Below are 24,117 nucleotides of genomic sequence, written 5' to 3'. Positions count from 1 at the left end.
AAGGATATTGCAAAATTCAAGAACAGTTTCAAGATAAGTTACTTTGTCTTTTATAAGGCTAGATTCGCCCTTTACTAACTAAACTTAAGTGTGCAAAAATAGTGCGCGAATATGCCAAAAGTATAATTACATTTATTAATGCACGATGAACTCCTCTTCCTGGCCATCTGAATGAGCCTTGCTATTGATACTGCTGGTCCATTTGCTCATCTTTATGTTTCTGATATTGTCCATCAGCTATGAGGGTGTTTGACCAGCTTATAAGCATTGTTTGGCTTATCCACGTGTTTGGTAAACAATAAAAGTGCTTAAAATAAGCTAAAATTAGTCAGAAGCCACAAGTCAGTCACCCCCAACTTACAGTTTTACGGAATATAAGCACTTTTGGTTTGATCAAGTATTTGACGATTTTATCTCTAATATCTTTAATAATCTCTGAAGTACTCTTCCTGAAACATAGAGTAACTTTTAATTATCTCTCTATTTTATTTTCGTTATTTGTCTTCTTCTTTTTATGAAAGAAACTTTTAAATATATATTTTATTGCAAATAGCTTTAAGAAGTCTCAGTCACCTTAACAACAAAAGTACTTATCCAACCACGTAATTGCTCATTTTAAAATCCATCTAAAAGCATTTTTCAGCAGTTAAACATTTATCAGCAACTTTTAATCAACCAATCCAATGATACATGCAGAGTTCCTGCCAAAATTTAATAAGTCTAGATAAAAATCAAACTTGAAACTGTCCATTCCTAAACCATGTAGGTAGTACTAGGCATGTCACCATCTGACCGTTGAAAAGAAGCATACATGAAAGGCTTGGGAGGCATTTGTAAAGATCCCAGTTCGCCTTGTAACATCTCGACGACCATACTGATAGAAGGCCTGCTGGCCGAATCCATTTGGATGCACCACTAGCTCACCAGTATCATCTTTTCTGCAAGTTTTTTGTCCTCTTCCTTCACAATGCCAGTTAATCCAATGTCTTCCTTTTGTTCAATTTGATTATATATCCAGTGTGGAAAGTATATTTCACTGGTATGGTCAACAACATCAACATTTTCCCTTCCTCCAACCATCTCGAGCACCATCATACCGTAGTTGTACACATCTGACTTGTAAGAAACTCCTGCAATATTATTATAGAAAATTTCTGGCACAGTGTACCCAGTAGTCCCTCTTGCACCCAATAAAGATACGATGCTTTCCTTCTTGTTACATAGTTTTGCAAGACCAAAATCGGACATTTTGGGACAAAAGTCTTCATCGAGAAGAATGTTGTGAGGCTTTATATCGAAATGTACAATTCGAGTATTGCAACCACAATGCAAATACTCCAATCCTCTAGCAATGCCTAGTGAAATATCGTACAATGTTTTCCATCCTAGTTGACGATTTGTCCCGGATTTTGCATCGTAAATGAACTTCTGAAGGGATCCATTGGGCATGAAATCATAGAGGAGAGCTCTATTTTGACCCTCAAAACAAAATCCCACGAGTGATACAATATTAATGTGAGAAGTCCTGCTGATACTTGCCACCTTATTGATAAACTCTTCTCCCCGCTATTCGATTTCTTCAAGATCTTGACTGCCACGAGACTCCCATTGTGCAACTTTCCTTTGAAAACACAGCCAAAGCCTCCTTGACCAAGTTTATTTTTGAAATAATCTGTCATCTTCTTGACTTCAGAATAACTGTACCTCCTTGGAGCGGGTGATCCATGGTTCTTCAAGAAGGCTTTCACATTTCTGTAATCTTCTGTTCTTGTTATGGAATTAAGGGAGCATTTTTTTGTGAAGTACAAGAGTAGGACTACTAGCACTGCAATTCCTTCAATAGAAGAAGTAGCTGCTAATGTCATGACACAAATTGGAAGAATGTTGTCAATTTCAAAGTTGCACAAGTTCTTGGTAAATGAGAAAAATAGTTAACATTGAAAGGATGTTTTTTCCGGGATACTATATCTATCAGATTAATAACACTTCCATGAAGAAGGTACATTTTAGCTGCGTGTACGTGTTTTAATGAGATAGTAACATATTATCTCCTAATAACGAAAATAACTAATTATCATTTTGCTGTGGAAAGAAGAAAACACAGAGCAAAAAATCAGATCTAGTGATATGAAGTGGAAATTTGTGGCCATAAATAGTAGTTACCTGCAACTAGAACTCCTTTTGACTTTCTTTTTACTGCAACCAAAAAAATCACGAAAGCTTAGATAGATGTTGCGCAAGGATTTTATTACAATCATCACAGAGGCAACTATTTTAGTATTTGTTCTGAGGAAACTGAAGATCACTAGATGAGCAAAATTGAAGAAAACTGGTACTATAATTTACCTGTGGGATTAGAGGAACAATGAAATTCATTGTTGCTGTCAGTTAAACATCGATCTCCTTGATAGTAACATTTACGACAATCATCAGACAGGCTCCACTGAATTGTAAAATTCGCAATTAACCGATCGAACAAGCTAATATTCTGAGACCATGACCTGGATGTCAGTGGAAATTGAATCAGTGAACAATTATCAGGTTATCTCCCTCTGGTGCATCCGAATAGCCTTCCTGTTACCTACTCGGATTATTGTAATATATGCTGAAGCCACTACATTTAGTATATTTCTGATATTCCCGAAAATAATGATCATTCTTGCCCTTGTTGATGTCTAGACTGTCGTTGCATCTGAACAAGGTAAGATTGGGTTCGATGACTCTAAACGAGACAGAAGGAGAACTTGGAAAGGATAGACTTCTACCGAAAGATTGACAACTGTTTTTTGCCAATAAGCCCTGAAGTGCATGGTCTAAAACTCGAAACCTATCATATGGTTGTTCCGGAACACTATAAACATTTCCTCCCAAATGAATTCTTGGATTTGGAGTAGCATTACAATCTAAGGTATACAATCCACATGCCGGTTCTGAGGATACAGAGAAAGGAAAGCTCACATTTCCAAGGATCCCACATTGAAATTCCTTGGGGGCAGTTGTCTTGAGTTTGATTTTGAGCTTCAGCTGAATGAAAAATCAACAACGGATAGAATATCAAGAGAACTGACAAATAATTGATCTGAGTTAATAACAGTATAACACACCCAACTACGGGTAATGATCTCTCAAAGTCATATCTTTTTCTTTTTTAAAAAAAAAAAAAAAAATAAGGTCACTCAACTTTCCCTATATCACATCAAAAGTTATCCAATTAATATTTGACTAATAAAATATGACATAACATTTAATTTAGTCCACATGGACTTTTGTTCTCAGTCCACATTGCAGTAAGACCCGATCCGGTCCACACCCATAACTCAAATTAACCCTTATTAACCATATTCAGTTGGACAAAATCACGAGGGAAACTTTTTGCTCTCACTAGAAATTCAAAACTTGAAAACTACTGGTGTATTGAAGTCAAAAGTTATGAAATCTAAAAGAAAGGGGTCCATCTCTTCCCCATAGGCATTATTTAATGCGAAAATGGACCACTATGTAGACAGTGCTGCACAGAACATCAAAGAAAACGAGAGTGCTCCTATTATGATTAATTATTAGTGCTTCCAATATATGATAGGAGTGCGATTTATGGCTCAGAAGGAATAGCCAGACTTCAGGAACTACATTTGCTTAATGTCATTACAAAAATCCTTATGGATTTCGCCTAAGAGAAGGAAAAAGAAGACGACACGATTTTAATAAAATGATGAGCCAATTATTTTCAGAGAGTGAAACTCTATTTTAATTACAAGAGAATAGAGTTAATAAGGGTTAATTTGGGTTATGGGTTTGAATTGGGTTGGGTTTGCTATGTGGACTGAGAAAAAAATAAAACGTCGACCTGGACAAAATTAAATGAGAAATTTGTGAGGCTAGTTTATTACTTGACAAGTGGATTTATGGATCCCACAAGCTCCTTCAAAACAAGTTAGAAAAAAGGCAACATTAAAAGCCTATATTTTTCCTAATTAGGATGTTTAGTTAGAGGACAATGAAATGAAATAAAAAAATAAAAAAACTGCAAATGGCTATTACAGCATAGTAGCAAGCTATATTCAACCTTTAATAGCTACAAGGTAAAACTTTTGCATCATTATATTTATCTTGTATTTTAGGATTCATTTCCTTCATTATATTTTTTACGAAAAAGGTCCATATATGCCCCTCAACTATACGAAATTGCACGTATTTGTCCGTCGTTTAAAGGTCATCCACCCATGCCCCTAACGTTACGTTTTGTGTCACTCATGCCCTTGAGTTAACGAAACCTGACAAAAATATTGGAGGAAAAATTTGTGCAGTTCCACATAGTATAGGGGCATATTTGATCCACTGAAATTCCTAAATATTATGGCACCAAGGCAACAATATAGCACAAAATATCACTGTATTCCAAAACATAAAAAACATTTGCAATTACAATCCATGCATCCATCATTACACTACATCTAAATTATACAACTAAAAGATCAAATGCAATTACAACCATTTTTTAAAGATTGTTTCACAAACAATAGCACCATTTTACCTTTTCAAAAGATTTATTTTACTAATGATAATATTTTCTTCTTTTTTCAATTAGTTGATGACCTGGATAGGTCTTTCTAGATATTTTTTGTCTTTCCAGTCCCAATATCTATACGAAAATGCATGCAACAACTGCCGCACAAAACATAAACATAAAAAAAAAAATCATTACAAATCTGCCACAAAAAAATCATAAGGAAAAAGAGATAACTTACATTAGACTTATGACACTTGAAAAAACGTCCCCCGCAATGCTGAATTTTGATAGCACTAATAGAGAGAATATTACATTTTAGGGATTTACATGGTCTTACATAAAATTTAATGTAGTCTGGCCCTTTCGCGAATTCCACGCATAACATAAATTTAGTAGAATTATTTGGAGTTCATGATGTGAGATGGAGTGACGAACACTTCCACAACTATTTGAAGAACTCGAAGCTTCCGATATTTCATAAGCAAGTGAAATAATAAGAGAGCAAAGTGTGGGTTGCACGATAAGTGTGGAGTTTCAAAATGCAGTACCAAAAAATCATTGGCTAGCATAAAGTGCACTACAAAAAAAAAATCTAAGAACTATTGGCACAATAAGAAGTTGTTGCATGCATTATCGTATAGATATTGGGACTGGGAAGACGAAAAATATCTAGAAAGAATTATCCAGGTCATCAACAAATTGATAAAAAAAAAAAAAAAAGATATTATCATTAGTAAAACAAATCTTTTGAAAAGGTAAAATGGTGCTCTTGTTTGTGAAAATAATCTTTAAAAGATGGTTGTAATTACATTTGATCTTTTAGTTGTATAATTTAGATGTAATGTAATGGTGGATGCATGAATTGTAATTGCAAATGTTTTTTATGTTTTGGAACGCAGTGATATTTTGTGCCATATTATTGCTTTTGTGCCATAATATTTAGGAATTTCAGTGGATCAAATATGACCCTATACTATGTGGAACTGCACAAATTTGCCCTCCAATATTTTTGTCAGGTTTCTGTTAACTCAAGGGCATGGGTGATGCAAAACGTAACATTAGGGGCATGGGCGGACTGACCTTTAAACGACGGGCAAATACGTACAGTTTTGTATAGTTGAGAGGCATATATGGACCTTTTCCGTATTTTTTAATGGAAGAACTTTAACACCTTTTTACTTCTCCAGTGAAGAAGTAAAGCAATCATACATACTTTGAACTAAAAAATTATGGAGGATTTAAAGTTTGCTGACAATGTGAATTTTGATGATGAATCCTTTCTGGACATTTTCTCAGACTGGTAACATACTGAATCCTTTCTAGACTTGTATTCTAAAATGAAAAAATCTTCAACTAAAACATATAATAAAGGGCAAAGGTGCAAATATACTCTTCAACTTTGCGATTTAGAGCAGATATATTCATGTTAAAAAAGTGGTGTATATATACCATTCGTTATAAAATGGTGCAAATATACCCTGTCCTTACACAAATAGTGCAAATATACCCTTTTCGCTAATGAGATTTTTTTAAAAAATCATTTAGCTTATTTTTTAATTAAAAAAAATGCATGTGCTTTAAAAAAAAAGCTTACTCATTTTTTTGAGTAGACATATTTTTCTAACGCCATATAGTAAATTTTTTTCTGGTGGATCGGGTCTGGTTCGTTTAAAAAAATATCTTCGTTCCTTCAAAAAAAAAAAAATTCTACCCCCTTTTTTAAACGAACCAGGCCCTACTCGCCAGGAAAAAAATTATCATGTGCCTTTAGAAAAATATGTCTACTCAAAAAAAAATGGATAGACTTTTTTTTAAAGCCACGTGGTATTTTTTTAATTAAAAAATAAACTAAATGATTTTAAAAAAAATCAATCAGCAAAAAGGATATATTTGCACTATTTTGTAACGGCAGGGCTATATTTACACCACTTTTGTAACGGAATGTATCTGCTCTAAATCGTAAAGTTGATAGGTATATTTGCACCTTTTCCCTGTAATAAAAGCAACCATACCTTGCAGCAGTTAGAAATTGGAATATAGCCCATTTACTATGCCGTCACTGCCCTTGCAAATTTTTTATTTCTAAATTTCCTTTTATTATCATCTAACTAAACATCTTAATTAGGAAAAAGATAAGACTTTTACTGTTGCTTTCTTATAATATGTTTAAAGGAGTTTATTGTAGGACCCATTAATCCACTTATTAAGTAATTAACTGTCTTACATAAGCAATGTTTGCTATGCGACTCACAAAGTAAAATTTCTCTAAATTAAATATTTTATCATATTTTGTTGGTTAAATATTAATTGGGTGACTTTTGAAGTGATATATAAAAGTTTAGGTGACCTTATTGTTATAAAAAAAAAAAAAAAAAACTTTGAGAAATATTATACATAATTGGTGACCTTATGTTACTAGAATTCAGGTACTATAATATTAATTTGACACTCCTGTAAGATTTTCAAATCTAATGCAAGGACAGAAAGGGAGTAAACAGTAATATCTGCATTTGTGTATATTTGTCTTCTTGCTCTTTATCTTCACCATATATTTAAATCTATTCCCTTTAAAGACGCTTGTTGACTTGGAATTTTCAGTTTTGACCACTTGAGGTGAAAAAAATAAAGAAGGGGGGCCAAAAGAAGTGAGATGTTGATACTTACAAAATGAAGGACTGAACAATCACTGTATCCATTTCACTGTTCATAGAAGACCTTTTATGCTCTAACGGAAAAGGGTAAAAAATGGCCCCAAACTTATTGGTGGCTTAAATTTGCCTTCCTTCCACCTATGGACCCCAATTACCCTTCACGTTAATTTCGGGTTATAGATGCACCCGGAAATCACAAAAGCTTAGATAGATGTTGCGTGGGGACTTTTATTACGATCATCAGCCAGGCAACTATTTTAGTATGTTGGATTTATGAGCATTTTAGTATTATAAAATATTTATATTGAAGTGCATGTCTTATTAGTGGTCACAAAATGGAGAAAGTGGTGTCATTATTCTTGTAACTCTTGTAACCACTCTAGCTTGTTCTCCCATATTATGTCCTCCTAATTACCCCCACTAAACCTCAAATGACCATCCACTTTCTTGACATTTACTTGTGGAAGAAATTAGGCACCTATATAAAGGATGCTTTCATCCTTGTGTTAGGATGAGAAAAAAGTAGATGAAGAGTGGATAAAAATATTATGTTGTGTTTACATTTTAAGGTTGGCATAGAGAAGAAAGAGTTGAGACAAAGAAAACTATTCTATGTCTCCAACTAATTCACTACAAAAGATAATACTTTTAAGTTGAAGGAAGATTTTCTTGCGGTGGAGCTTTGGACTCTTTAACTGGTTCAAAATTGGCTGAGTAAACTTATCCGCGCTTCGCGCGGTAATATTATCGACATAGTCTCTGATCCTTTTTCTAACACTCGGAGATTAAAAATAAAACTATTGATTTAGTGACTTTTATTTATATTTTTCATGCTTTAGGCTCTGTATTAAATTCAAAAATCACCTTTTAAGTTAGATCTATCTCCCTTCTTCTTCTTCTTTCAACAATATCTATTTTTCATTTAGCTAATAAAAATAATGTCAATAAATTGCATAGCAAGACACTTTGTTTTTAACATTCACCCACAAAATAGCCATATAAATTTAGATAGTTCAAACCGCGTCAATTTTTTTTATCATCCTCTTTGTCCAATAAAAATAATTTTGAAACATTTGTTTTGAATTACAATCTAACCTTTATCAATATAAATCTAATTTTAAGAATAATCTTTAGATATTTAAGAAAACATATTGTATGTTGTAAACCATAATATACATTTTTCGTTTTTATTAAGAAATTAGAGGGACAACATCTTTAAAAAAAAAAAAAAAAAAAACACCATAAAAAGATCCTGTAGCAAATTTTGAGGAAGTTAAGTCCTTTGTGGTTCCGACTTTTTCTATTGTATGCATATGCATAGGAAAATAATCACATATTTTTCATGTTGTCATTTGTTTGGGAAGCATGTAGAGATAATTATACTTTCTCAATTGTCGCTCTCTCTTTTTCCTATTGCAAGTAATGAAAAGATAACGAAAATCAATTTGAATTTAGTACAATTAGACCTAAAATTCAAATAGACATTTTTAGGGTAACAAAAGGCAAAGTTACTAAATATGAATTAGCACTATACCTATTAAGTTTGGAACAGACTAAAAGAGTAACAACGCATATATATACCCCCCCCCCCCTTCTTTTTTTTTTTGAGCTCTTGAGGAGTGAATACCTTTCTCTCTGATGTTGTTGTCACCTATCAAACACTCAAAATCATTTTAAAAGCAAACACAATAAAGAAAATAAAAGAGAATCTACAACAGTGTGCATCACGAAAACAAAATCAACCAATACATGAAAAAGCTCCTCAACGTGGGTGTATATATATGCGTTGTTACTCTTTTCCTTTTTCTCAATGTGGGTGTTTTTTTTTCCAATCATTCTTTTTTTTTTCATACTCCTATTTAACTCTTATGTACAATCGATATTGTGCTGAGCTTTTTCATGTATTAGTTAATTTTGTTTTGAAAATACAAAAAATATGTACTCTTCTAAGGTGAACAAAAAGGATTGTAGGTGAACAAAAAATACGTAGGAGGGTAAATCACACGAGACAATGATATTTGGAACAGAAGAGTTAAATAGGAGTACAAAAAAGAAAATGACTAGCAAAAAAAAAACACCCACGTTGAGAAAAAAGGAAAAGAAAAAGATGGAACTTTCTGTGCAAAAATTCGGGAGGAGGAGCGGAATGCAAATGATAAATGAAAGGGAAAATTTCAGAGACCTCCCCTCATGTTTTGCTTCGTTTCACTGACCTCCCCTCATGTTTACAATATTACGGCTACCTCCCCTATTTTAACTTTTTTGTACCAACTATTTTATTCTATTTATTACTAATAAAAAAAATAATATATTTGGACTGTTTTTCCCTCCCTAAGATCATGTTCTTTTAATTAATTCTTATCTTATCAATATCTCCTTTAAAAAGTTATTTCTTAGGAATATTAAAAAGGAATATCATGTGCAGTTCACCCCAATGTTTATATTTTTTTGCCTCATCATCAATCATGTTTTAACTTTTTGGAGAAAGTATATCTTGCCCAGTAACTTGTAATTGATTAAAAAGAGGATAAAAAATATAGAAAAACTTTAAAACTAAATTTTATTTATTAAAAAATATAAATGACCAAGCAAAGCCAACAATATGGGTGAGATAAAGTTTTGAGTGTTGTCTTAGCTAACTGAATGAATGCCCCAGCAGCTACTTTACCAAAATATGCATCGTTGCTTTCATTTTTGGGTATTTCTTCTTCTCCTTTACATCTACTTTCCACATTCCTTTTTCATTTGTCAACCTTGTATGTTAACTTTTTCTCCATATTTTTCTATTACTATGCTTATATTACTATGCTTATATTCTCCAAAGGCCAAGAAGATGCCCAGTTCTCCTAGTGAGTGGAAATTCTATTATTTTTGTTTCTAATTACTTTTAGTCAATAAAGTTCAAAGCTTTTTGCTTTATTGCTCAAGATTTTACATAACCAACTTTTTTAACTTGTTCCACAGGTTCAGCAGTGGCCAAGAATTGGCAAACGTGGTTGTAACAATGGAGACGGTTAAAGAGGAATAGGAAAAAAGAACCCTGGCTGCTGAAAAGACTGAGGAGCACTTTGACTATTTTATTTTCAGTTTATCGGAAAGGAGATATTGACAAAATAAGAATTAAATAAAAAAGCATGATCCTAGGGAGGGCAAATCAGTCCAAATATATTATTATTATTTTAGTAATAGATGGAATAAAATAGTTGATACAAAAAAATTAAAATAGGGGAGGTAGCCGTAATATTGTAAACGTGAAGGAAGGTCAGTGAAACGAAGCAAAACGTTAGGGGAGGTCTCTAAAATTTTCCCTAAATGAAAAGGAAGAGAAAAAAATGGGCAATGAATTAGATATGTTTTGTATTTATAGTAGCCAATACAATTATAACTTATGAGTAATACAAATTAGCATTGAATACATTAAATGATTGTAATAAAAGTAGTATTACGTGCACTAATATTGATTGCATTATGATCATGGTAATAAAATTAGTAAATGGTGCACTAATTTTCATACAAATAATCTGGGAAGAATGTTCCTTTTTTTTTCAACGGAAATACTGGCTGATTAAAACAAAAATTAGAGAAAGTTTTTTTTTTAAAAAAAAGTAAAAAAAGAAGAAGAATTAACTGAAAAAGTAATATAATTAAGAAAAAAAGATCATATGCAAGATGTCTCTTAGCTAAGACTCGTCATTGTCTTCCATTTAGTACAATTCTTAATGGTCTTCATAACTTTTCATTTTCCTTCTCTATTACAACAATAATAACGAATAGAAGAGGAAGAGAGTAAGAGAATTAAGAGGACTATAATTAAGAGAATTGAATGAGTAATGTATTTTTTTTTTTTAATATAGAACATTAATTTTTAAATGAGAAAAAAAATCAAAAAAGGAGAAAAAAGATAAACGATTTTCTAGGCTATACAGAGGTGCCACATCACCGAGTCTATGCCTAACTTTATATTATATATAGATATAGATATAGATTTCCATTAAATGTTTACTCTATTTATGCGTCATCTCATTAATAATGGAAAATAATTAATTGTGCATCAACTTCTAAAACTACAAATAATTTGAGACAACTATTTTAATAACCACGACCGATAATTGAGACAGATGGAATAATGTTTTTCAACATATTTCCCCCCGGTACTTTCTCTTTCACTTTTTCCGTTCTATTTTGTCCTTTTCTCATGCTTTCCCAAGGTTACTCCAAAGGCATAATATATAAACAGACGCTCAAATTTGGTCTTAGCTAACAAGCATGCCACCCAACTTTGGGTGTGCACAAATAGACACCTCAACTTGTATAAAGTTGAACACGTAAACAAAAATGATGATGTGGCACTGACGTGACACATAAATTTGGAGGTGTCCAGATGATCATTTGGTAAGTTGGAATGTTCAACTAACAAAGTGGAGATAAATTGAAGTGCCTACTTATGCACACCGAAAGTTGAAGGACATACTTGCAAGCTGAGGCCAAATTTGATGGCCTGTTTAAGTATTATGACTATTCCAAAAAAGAAAAACCTCTCTCTTTGTTCATTTGTACGAATCTTCAATACTTCCTCTTCCTCCTAATTCTTTGGAGAATTCACATATGCTTTTTTTATTCATCATACCCCGCAAAAGTTGGTAAACATAATATTTAAGTGGAACTTAAATTAGAAAAGAGTTGTCAAAAAATAACAGAATAATACCTTGATAGTATTTTTATTTTTTTTGTTTTCTACCGAGATTCGATATTTGTATTGGAGCCCGATTATATTCAGATTTGCACTGCGTAGGGCCTCATCCGGTGGAAGCGCTCCCTATCGAGGATTTTTCCATACCCAAGACTCGAACCCAAAATCTCTGGTTACAAGAGGAGCAACCTCATTTGCTGCACCACATACTTTTGTTTGGTCGTTGATAATATTTCCGATCACTCTAAAATGAGAATTCACCCTTTTAATTTCTTTATATCTTCTTATTTAGTAGAGGAATCACCATTCCTTATTCTACCCTATCTAAAATTGTATCACCAGAATCAAAGAACAAACATTAAATATAAACCGGTATAAAAATTTCATTAAAAATGATCAGGGAAAACATGTTAGTAGAACGAAAACTAAAATCAGCAAGAGAAGCTATTCAAGGATAAAAAAGATTGAAATATAATAGTATATGAACAATTCAAAAAGAGTATTAATCAGTTTTCCATTTACCAACTTCATTATCAAATACCGACGTCGAAATAATCATCGAACAAATAAGTAGCGAAAATGGACGGACAAAGGCCGAGTCTCTTCTTTCAATATATATAAAATTATGGCATTAGAAACCAAAAGAAAGGGAAAATGGTCAAAACAAATTAAGAACTAGATGAAATAGTTATATTTACCGATGAGCAACTGATGCGGCTTTACGGGTTCGTAATTAACGTAGTTTGTGGCTTTTGAACTTTTAAGCACAAATTAGAATTGAAGTGAATGAAACATACGAGATAAAAATGAAAAAGAAACGACAAAAAAACTGAAGCAGTAATCGTGATCCTAAAGTGATGCCATTTTAGCGCAATAAATTAATACGTCTTTTACATAATTTAATCAAACTCAATAAAGGCAGAATACAATTAATCCTTTAATTAGAAAATAAGGAAAAAATAAAGAAAAACTCAAAAAAAAAAAAAAGGAGAAAAAAGATAAATGCAAATGGAGGCCATAAAGAGGTACCACATTACCTTGTCTATGCCTAGCTTTATATTATAGATAGATTACTGTTATACCCCTTTTTAACCGGGTTGAAGCGGAGTACAACATATTGGTGATTCCTAAATTGCTTGTTTTAAGGAGTCGCCACCTAATTAGTTTAATGGTGAATTAGAACACCTAATTTATTAACTAGGGCAAAGCTAACTAAACCTCCGTTAATAGTCTGCTTAATCAGTGTGATTCTAGGTAAGGGTTCTATATTATCCTAAAGGGAAGGGGTTAGGCATCCTTTAGAATCCGTTAACTATGATTATCCGACCAAACTTAGGTTAATTAATTAATACTAAATAAGGTGCTTGAAATTTTAAGAAAAAAAAAAGGGGGGCTAGGAAATGTTGCTAAGGTTTTTAAGAAAAATATGAAAATGTTGCTTAAAATAAGATTTAGCAAAAATATAATAATTTGCATAAAAGAAGATCTTAAATGCCATTTAAAATAAAACTTATAAAAACTGTTAAAGCTTTAAATAAAAATGCTATTTAGAATGAAATTTGTAGAAAATATAATAATTTGCATAAAAAGAAACTTCAAATGCCATTTTAAAATAAACTTATAAATGTTGCAAAGACTTTAAATAATAATGCTATTTAAAATAAGATTTTCGAAATATGATAATTTGCATACAAGTAGAAGAAAATGCAGGTTTGTGCAGCATTTTGCTAAATACTTGAAACAAACTAAACGATGATGTATTAATTGACTTTGTCTTTTAGAAGTATAAACAAGATTATGTTTTATTAACTACATTTGGCCAAAATATGCATAATTTGGATAAACCTTAAAAGATGTCCACAAAATATTCTTTAGTTCCTCTTGGCGTGTTAGTCGCGTTTTAAAATTCCCAAGATAATAAGAATAAAATATGATTCCTTTAACTCAAAATATGAATTTACGCTATTGAAAATCAATTATTCTGAAAGTGAATATTACAGGTATTATAATACTTTAATATAAAAGAAGAAATGAAACTTATGGAACTATTATTAATTTCTCTTAAATTAACACCCACGACTCAAATTAAACCCCACCAAATTTTACTAGAATTCATCTAAGTTAGGAAAAACAAGACAAAATAAAGAGTTAAGCATGCAATACAAATTAAATGCATAAAAAGAGTAAAATAGAGGAGTAAATAAATGAAATGGGTTCAGCCCATTTCAAGGCTGCTATGATCAGATTGTTGTTGGGCTTCAACCCAATAATTTCATTGTATTGCTGTAGGCTACTGTTGTTATATGGGCCTTGGCCCATAATGTTTTGTGTATGCTTGCTGCGGACAGGGAAAAGGCTGGACAGAGAGAGGAGTCCTATTGGGTTCTTAGCCCAACACCGAATGCGGAGGGAAAACGAGTCCCTCGGACTCGTATGCGATGGTCATGCGTAAAAATGAAAAGAGGAAGGATTAGTATACAATCAATGAATAAGGTTAAACATGTGAAAATATAAACTCAAAACAGCTCGGTAGATTATGAACATACTATATATATTTTAAAATATACCTCACTGTAGTAACATCACTTATAAGTATATGGGAAAATATTTCAACCATACAACAAGTAATTGAATATAGCAAAAGAAAAACAATTAAAAAAAAAGTGGTGAGGCTAAGACTCTGCGTAACAACAGCAGCAAACAAAGGTTTCAGATTATGGCCAAACTTATAAATCACCTAATCTCACATAGGAGTACACTGGACAGAGTATAGCTACGGGTTTTGATGCCTAACTTAAAGCATTTTAGTCCTATTTAACTGAAATTAATCAAAGCCGGGCAGAAAACTATCATAGACATAACACAATCAGGTGCAGGCCATCTTAAGATATCGATGAAATAGGCTTAGTATGACACAGGGATGATCATGATAGAATCAACAGTGATAGAGTGAATGCTCCCAATCGCTAAGTGTGTCTAAGCTGAAATGTAAACCACAGAATTCCATAAGGGAAAATCAAACATGCAAAAAAAAACTAACAGGGATGGACCTTAAACACTGAACTTAAACATTCCTCAAGGTACTAATTAACCCATAAGCCTAAGTCCAATGTTACGGCATACATGTATGGTCTCAACCCATTTTTTAACATAAATTTAAATGACGCAGGTCAGCAGGAAACTTGCTTAATCACACCAGTTGAGTTCAATGTGCAGTCATGTTCATTTAAGACTGTTCAGGCTATAAATAGCATATAAGACATGATCATTCAAATACATGAGGAAAGCATAAAAAGCGTATCACTAATCAATACCATATGTAAGACATGCTTTATTCTCAAATAGATTACTGAAGAATCGAAGCAAATATAGGGCAGTTCAAACAACACATAGGAACAAACCAATATCTTAGACTATCATTGATGCACCATATACCACAAAAGAAATCAGATAAGTGCACAGACATTGTGGATCATTTGGGTTTGAGGCATTTCGTACGCTTAACTTCAGATTGACAGGATAAAGAATGCTTCGTTAAGGGACTAAGGCGTATTATCTCGATATAAAGAAATTCAAGGTATTTCTATATCAAGTTGAGGGAACATAAGCTTGAATAATCATATTAGGATCTTTAAATAATACTTCAGGTTTATTTTACATGTAGGGATTTCATACAAATAATTTGAAACCCTTTTCAGCCCTTTTGCTAGATCTAAACCCCAACTGAATCTGAGTGGATAATCATATTGGACTGCTATTAATCACCAAAGGATCATGCTAAACGAGTTAAATAAATATGCAACCTATAAATCAATCTAAAACATCGTAATTACTTTAACAACATATTACTTTGCAATGAGGAAATGACATGTTTATACATCCAAGGAACTGGACTAACATCGACTAGCATTCAAACATATGTGAATTTAGATTCGACACACATAAAGACTAATTAGTCAGTACATCCTTAAACTTAACCTTAACACTAATCAAACTAAATCAATCTAATTATTCAACACAATCGTTAGCCCAACAACATAAGCGTTTAAATGACACTATATTAGACCAAACCAACTAACCAAAAGCGTCATACCAGAAATATGGCTTAACTGTACAAACAGAATCAACTAACACAGGAGCATATCGAACTTAGCGTATAAACACGTAAACATGTCTTAAACTGCCAAAACTGAAATCAACTAAATAAGGAAGAGTTGTTCACATGCTTAAACAAGCTAAACTAAATTATCATAGAAAACAGGCTTAACCACACAAACGAACAAACACAGAAACAAGCTTATCTATCAAACTAAATCAACTTAACTAAACTAACATGCTTGAATCACGGGATAATAAACCAAAACAACACAAGGCAACCAAAAATGCGAAAGAAATTTAAATAAAGGAAATGAAGGATTACCTGCTTCGGGTGCAGCGAAATGGGTGCGGGGTTTCCAATCTACCCTCGAAAACTATTAAATCTGAGCTTGCGATGCTCGGATTCGAACCAATACCCAAGGACGAAAGAGGAAAAAATACGATCTGCTATTTAAATCACAACCGACGCAAACGAAAACAAAAATGACGGGGATTTTGACTCGATATTCAGAAATAAAGTTGATGCACTAATATTGCTTAGGATTTTTGGCCGCTGGAAAACTTGTCGGGGATTTAGGCTGTTGAAGAAACTTAATATTTTTTTTAGAAAATGGCCATTACAAACTCGTTTTTAGGGGATTTCTGGGATTCCAGCTCTGTAAAACTTATCTTAGTGATTTCAAGCCGCCCCTATTTATAGGGTTTTGGCTTGTTTGAAAAAGGAGAGAGGAGCGGGGAAGGGAAGTGCGGAGGTGGGGAACAGAAAGAGGTGGGAGACAGAGAGAGGAAACAGGGAAAAGTGGGAGCGGCGGAAAAGAGGGAGAGACGAAGAAGGAGAAGGGGAAGGGGGTGCGGCGGTGAGGTGAGGGAAATGAGGGAAAATGAGAAGGGAACCGCTAGGGTTCCCTTCTTTTGAACGGGATTGGGCTTCCGGGTCGGGTAATGTTTAAACGGGTATGGGCTGGTCTGTTTGAGTAGTGGGCTGAAAATGTTGGGCTCGGTATTGAAAAATGTGGATTGGCCCGAAAATTGGGTTGGTCTCACAAATTAGGCTTTAGCCCAAAATAGTTTTAGGATTTAATTATGGACTGAATTGATACGGACTAAAATATAAAATATGTAATTATTAGTGCTCGGATAAAATTATATGACCGTGCAATAATATTTACAAAATCCACAGTAAATAAACACTATTATTTAATTATGCGTAAGCTGGTAAAATGCCGAAATGATAAAAAAAATTGTGAATTATAATAATAATAATAATAATAATGATTGATAAATGATAACGAGGATGGCTAGTAACTGTAATAGAATAATGAAGCGCTGGTATTGATAAGAGGATAATAATTATAGTAAAAAAATACAAATATATATTTTTTTTTAATTTTCTAAAAATATTAGAAGCGTAAATAGGTATTTTGGAGGAGAGGCGGGACAAAATTGGGTGTCAACAACTTGTCCCTCTTTGTCCGATAATGATGAAAGAATTTTCGGGCAAAGACGTTGACTTAGTAGCCTATTTTGTCCCGACTAAAGGATTGTGGAGGACTAAGGGTAAAGAAATTTACGGCCGAACTCTGGTCTTTGAATCACCTACATATCTCGGGTTGCACGAGAATCAGGCCGCGTGTAGTTCTGGGAAGACTAGGACACCTATGACTGGCAACTCACGATTTGATGCGAAGCTTCGCAAAATATTGTCCCAGTGTCGAATTATGATGACACTGGGTATTGTGATAGAACCTTGAAAATTGAGTGTGCTGGAACGCGAGTGGGATATTTGGATTTGGAGTTGAGTGTTCGAGGTAGATCTTTGACCCTTGTTGGGAAGTCTGCTCATCCTTCCTGACGTATTGCCCCAGTTCGCTGCCGAAGAAATAGTTCCACGTTGCGCTAAAGCTCCTGCGAAACTAAAAACTAGATGAAAATAGTTAGTAAGAATAAATATTGAAATACAGCGATGCAAGTGCGGTGCAATGTGGCTGCGAGCATATGCAGGGTATTAATAAAATAATAATAAAACAAGGCAGGTGCGGCGCAATGTCTTTATGCGGAAATTTTAAAGGGCGGTGCATGGCCCGTGTAATATATGAAAGCGATGCAAAGGGCTGTGCGCAACCCATGCATCATATGAAAGGCGGTGCACAGCCTTATGCAGAAATTTTAAAAGGGCGGTGCATGGCCCATGTAATATATGAAAGCGATGCAAAGGGCGGTGCGCAGCCCATGCAGAAATTTTAAAAGGGCGGTGCATGACCCATGTAATGTATGAAAGGCGGTGCACAGCCTTATGCAGAAATTTACAAAGGGCGGTGCATGACCCATGTAATATATGAAAGCGATGCGAAGGGCGGTGCGCAGCCCATGCAGAAATTTAAAAGGGCGGTGCATGGCCCATGTAATGTATGAAAGGTGGTGCTCAGCCTTATACAGAATTTTACAAAGGGCGGTGCATGGCCCATGTAATAGATGAAAGCGATGCAAAGGGCGGTGCACAGCCCATGCGGAAATTTAAAAGGGCGGTGCATGGCCCATGTAATGTATGAAAGGCGGTGCTCAGCCTTATGCAGAAATTTACAAAGGGCGGTGCATGCCCCATGTAATATATGAAAGCGATGCAAAGGGCGGTGCGCAGCCCATGCAGAAATTTAAAAGGGCGGTGCATGGCCCATGTAATGTATGAAAGGCGGTGCATGGCCTTATGTAGAAATTTAAAAGGGCGGTGCATGGCCCAAGCAATATATGAAAGGCGGTGCACAGCGTTATAAAGAAATTTAAAAAGGGCGGTGCATGGCCCATGAAATATATGAAAGGCGGTGCTCAGCCTTATGCAGAAATTTACAAAGGGCGGTGCATGGCCCCTGTAATATATGCAAGCGATGCAAAGGGCGGTGTGCAGCCCATGCAGAAATTTAAAAGGGCGGTGCATGGCCCATGCAATGTATGAAAGACGGTGCTCAGCCTTATGCGGAAATTTACAAAGGGCGGTGCATGGCCCATGTAATATATGAAAGGCGGTGCACAACCTTATACAGAAATTTAAAAAGGGCGGTGCATGGCCCATGAAATATATGAAAGGCGGTGCTCAGCCTTATGCAGAAATTTACAAAGGGCGGTGCATGACCCAGGCAATATATGCAAGCGATGCAAAGGGCGGTGCGCATCCCATGCATCATGTGAAAGGCGGTGCTCAGCCTTATGCGGAAATTTACAAAGGGCGGTGCATGGCCCATGTAATATATGAAAGGCGGTGCACAGCCTTATACAGAAATTTAAAAAGGGCGGTGCATGGCCCATGAAATATATGAAAGGCGGTGCTGAGCCTTATGCAGAAATTTACAAAGGGCGGTGCATGGCCCAGGCAATATATGCAAGCGATGCAAAGGGCGGTGCGCAGCCCATGCATCATGTGAAAGGCGGTGCACAGCCTTATGCGGAAATTTACAAAGGGCGGTGCATGGCCCAGGCAATATATGGAAGCGATGCAAAGGGCGGTGCGCAGCCCATGCATCATGTGAAAGGCGGTGCACAGCCTTATGCAGAAATTCAAAAGGGTGGTGCATGGCCCAGGCAATATATGAAGGCGATGCAAAGGGCGGTGCGCAGCCCATGCATCATATAAAAGGCGGTGCACAGCCTTATGCAGAAATTTAAAAGGGCGGTGCATGGCCCAGGCAATATATGAAGGCGGTGCGCAGCCCATGCATCATATGAAAGGCGGTGCACAGCCTTATGCAGAAATTTAAAAGGGCGGTGCATGGCCCAGGCAATATATGAGAGCGATGCAAAGGGTGGTGCGCAGCCCATGCATCATATGAAAGGCGGTGCACAGCCTTATGCAGAAATTTAAAAGGGCGGTGCATGGCCCATTCAACATATAAAAGGCGGTTGAGCCCGAAATGTCCTATTTTAGGGTGGAAGAACCCAAATATCCTATTTTAGGGTGGAAGAACCCAAGTATCCTATTTTAGGGTGGAAGAACCCAAATATCCTATTTTAGGGTGGAAGAACCCGATATCCTATTTTAGGGTGGAAGAACCCGATATCCTATTTTAGGGTGGAAGAACCCGATATCCTATTTTAGGGTGGAAGAACCCGATATCCTATTTTAGGGTGGAAGAACCCGATATCCTATTTTAGGGTGGAAGAACCGATATCCTATTTTAGGGTGGAAAAACTCAAATGCTGTGCGTTTACGAACAATGATGTTGTGCCTTTGCAGGGAATTTGAAAGTAATAATGCAATGCAGGTGCGGTGCTTTTGCAGTGCGGGGCATTTGAAAGCAGTGGTGCATATGCAGTGCGGGACATTTGAACGTAATAGTACATATGTAGTGCAGGGCATTTAAAACAATAGTGCATATACAGTGCGGGAATTTGAAGCAATAGTGCATATGCAGTGCGTGGTATTTAAAATAGTAGTGCATGCAGTGCGGGGAATTTAAAGCAATAGTGCATATGCAGTGCGTGGTATTTAAAATAGTAGTGCATGCAGTGCAGGGAATTTACAGCAATAGTGCGTATGCAGTGCGTGGTATTTAAAATAGTAGTGCATGCGGTGCAGGGAATTTACAGCAATAGTACGTATGCAGTGCGTGGTATTTAAAATAGTAGTGCATGCGCAGAGCATTTGAAAGAAATAATATATGTGCGTGTTATAAGAAGATTCAAACCGCTCGATGCGCAGTCCCTGCAAAGCTGTAAGCATACTTCAGCTTCCGCAACTGGAAACCTTGGTGATATTTCACCACGAATAAAATTCCTGTGCTCAAAGAAATTTGTAAGTTTCGAAATTTGTGTTGATTTTGAATCATCCTTGAATCATCCTTGTTTCACGACTTTCGTGATGTTTTCTTGATGCTAAGATTCGTATGCCGTGCATTATCGCTGAGGAGTAGCTAAAAATCGGTTCTGCGCTACTCAAAGAAAATTTGTTAGTATAAAAGGAAGTGGTTGCCTTGCGTTGAACATTGTAGCTTTGGCTTTGAATCTGTGCTTCTCGTTGCTATGCCCTTGCAGAAATCTGATTATGTGAATATGGCTTGGGGATGAGCCGTCCGCAAAATTTCTCCAGTTCGACTATGGGGGAAAATGGGAGTTTTTCTTACTTTTCTCGAATTGAGTAGTGGTTATGGAAATTTGAGGATTAGGAATTATTGCTACTCGATCGGGAGTGTAGGTTAAAGGCATTTGTGGGATGTTATAGTTAGGATCTAAGTGAGGCGAAATTGCTAAGGAAACGTTGCAAATTGAGCTGGGAGTTGAGGTTGTGTTAGGAAGAAGGCTTAAGGTATCTCCCAGATTGACTACAATATTTTTTCGAACCACCTTGCTATCCTTCTGTTCTTGCACCAAACCCATACCGGTGTTGAATGATTCAAATTCTTCCTGCCATTGTGTCTCGTCCTTGATGTAGATTCGCAGCCAAAACAATGTTCAATGCCAGACAACCCTTTAAAGAGAAAAGTAAAATTTCACAAATAAAATAAAATGTTAGTGCATGAAGTAAATGCCCAAAATAATAATAATATATATGTATCCTTTTAAAGTTCGTGATCTAATTAAGCAGGCTCTAGATTAGAGATGACTTGAGGACGAAAAATGAATCATCAGCTATTTGGCTCTGACGGTTGCGAATGAATCGGAAGAAAAGAAAACTGCATCGGAGTGGAACATGCCATTTGAAGAAAGGTTGACTCATATCGAACGCGAAAGCTTGGTTCCGAGTTAATTCTTACCAATTTCGGCATACATTTTTAAATTTGTCCCAGTTTTAGGACGCTTTGAAAAGATGACTTGGGTTGCATTCCAAAATTGCCCCAGTTTCATGCTCCCTCATTTGGGGAATATTAAAATTTGCAGTAAATAAAACCGGGCCTTATAGAGGCTGCCTACGTATCCTGTATCTGACAGGAAATCAGGTCAAACGTAGTTCGGGCTACATGCAAAAAATTCTACCCTAATATGACCGAGTCCCTATGTGGGCTGCCTACGTATCCACCGAGGAATCAGGTCAAGCGTAGTTCGCCTGGTGTGTAAAAAGATTTTTTTTTTAATAATAATGCAAGAGATTAGCTTAGAGAATATCACGATTAATCGGGCGCAAGACAGTTGAATTTAATGTACCCGAGAGTTACGAAGCACTGGCGGGTTGCAAAATGTCAAGGACAGGAGACCTATGAGATTATCTTTCGACTTGCATGCCAAAAATTGAAATTAATGGGTGCGCGAAGATTGATTTCAGCGACCCAGAATGACGCGATTGACTCAGCGAAGGCTCCGCAGAAGCAAGGTACTTGAACAGTCATTCTTGAACAACTTGATGGCAAAAATCGAACAAATATCGAGAAGTGCCATTTGATAGATTGGACCAATAAATTTGGACATCTACCAATAGAAGAAACGATAAATGCTGAAGATGATAGAATTGGAAAGTAAAAGTTCCATGACGTAAACCGAGTGCAAATGGATTCTACGAGGCATGGAGCTAACGAGTCAAATGTTTCGTCGTTTGAGACAGAAGATCATACCCGTAAAAGAAGGACACAAAAAGCTCTAGAATTTGCAGTTTGATGCGAGACAAATTGTTCGACACTAATAGATTTGAGTAACTAAGCAAATAACGATAAGAAAATTCCTATTAAAACAAAGTTGGAATGATAAGAGTTAACTTTAAGGATTTTCAAGGCTAGTTCATGTATGCGAAAATTAGAAAATTTCCTCCGACGATTAGAAATTTGTCGGGAGTCATGCTAGGAATGCGAACGATCTTAAAGGTGCTCTAGAGTGGTTAAAGTGCGCTAAACGCGGTTTTTTTTTTTTTTTTTTTTGAAGTGAGGCTGATGCAAAAATAATTACTGAGCAATATGCAATTGTGCGGCAAAGCAAATATGAATTTTACTTTTCTTCTGAAACCAAGATGATGTTAGTAAATATCAAGTAATAACTTTTCACAAATAAATTCAAATAAGAGCCTTCAAATCAAATTAAGTAATGAGCTTGGCATCAGGTGTTAATCGCAAACAAATTCAAAAGCAAGCATATTGCAAATAAATTCAAGTAAACCATTTAGCAAGCAAGTACACAACACAAGTATATAAAATAACATTCACGCGTGTTAATACGTAGGGGACCGCCTTATGCCCGAGATAGGCCTAACGTGTATTTGAAAGATGAAGGTGTCATTATATGTCATCCCATTTGCTCTTTAATTAATTAAACGAGTCTATTCCCAAAATGAAGTACATAAATATTTTTAAGCTTTATTACATGCCAAATAAGAAAAGAAAAAATATTCCTAAAAATAAGCTAAGTTCAATTGCGTCCAAGCTTCTTTCAAAACTCGCGATCTTCATGGCTATCTGCATCACAAAAGGTTAGTCAAATCCCACCATCCTAAAGTTTAATTAATTAGAGCAATGGTCGATATTTGGCACAATCAACTTCAAATAATGCACACATAACATGATAAGCGTCGCTTGGGGTCATGAACCCACTTGGACATTTTGGTAACGTTTACTAATGGACTTAATACACCTTGGGTATTAAGCCTCCTAGGTTCGTGCATGTCCTTAAAAGGGTTTTGGTTTAGCTCTATCTTAGGCTGATTAGGAGTTGGCTTCCTATGACACAAGGTTCCCGAGCGGACTACTCGAGTGAGAAGGCTACGCGGTCCCCGTTACTCGGGCACCCCGCGCATACGCCAACTCTCCTAAAATTTGGATTCTACGAAAAAAAATTGCGGGTGCGCAAAACACACCTCGCGTGTACGTGTGATAGTGTGAGTTTTCCAGAAGTGGAGGAAATATGACCGGAATGCCAATTTAAGGAAAGCAGTAACATATTATTACACAGAAAATTTCACATAATAAAGCAATCACTTAAAAGAACATAAAAAAAAACAAAAAAAAAAACAAAGCAACAATAAAAGCAAACATAAAGAAAACAACCAAAAATCCAACAAATTAATTATCAACCTAAGTTTGTTATGGTTAGAACCTAGAGTCCCCAGCGGAGTCGCCAAGCTGTTATACCCCTTTTTAACCGGGTTGAAGCGGAGTACAACATATTGGTGATTCCTAAATTTCTTGTTTAAAGGAGTCGCCACCTAATTAGTTTAATGGTGAATTAGGACACCTAATTTATTAACTAGGGCAAAGCTAACTAAA

The 24,117-nt window shown here is 35.4% G+C and overlaps 1 pseudogene; it reads right to left on the bottom strand.

Moving 5' to 3' along the window:
• Positions 1 to 596: 596 nt before the first annotated feature.
• Positions 597 to 24,117, bottom strand: part of LOC132613245 (rust resistance kinase Lr10-like) — a 29,773-nt pseudogene continuing 6,252 nt past the window's right edge.

The sequence above is a fragment of the Lycium barbarum genome, chromosome 10 (assembly GCF_019175385.1).
Source record: "Lycium barbarum isolate Lr01 chromosome 10, ASM1917538v2, whole genome shotgun sequence".
Classification (NCBI taxonomy): Eukaryota; Viridiplantae; Streptophyta; class Magnoliopsida; order Solanales; family Solanaceae; genus Lycium; species Lycium barbarum.
This window is presented reverse-complemented; position numbering and strand designations above follow the sequence as displayed.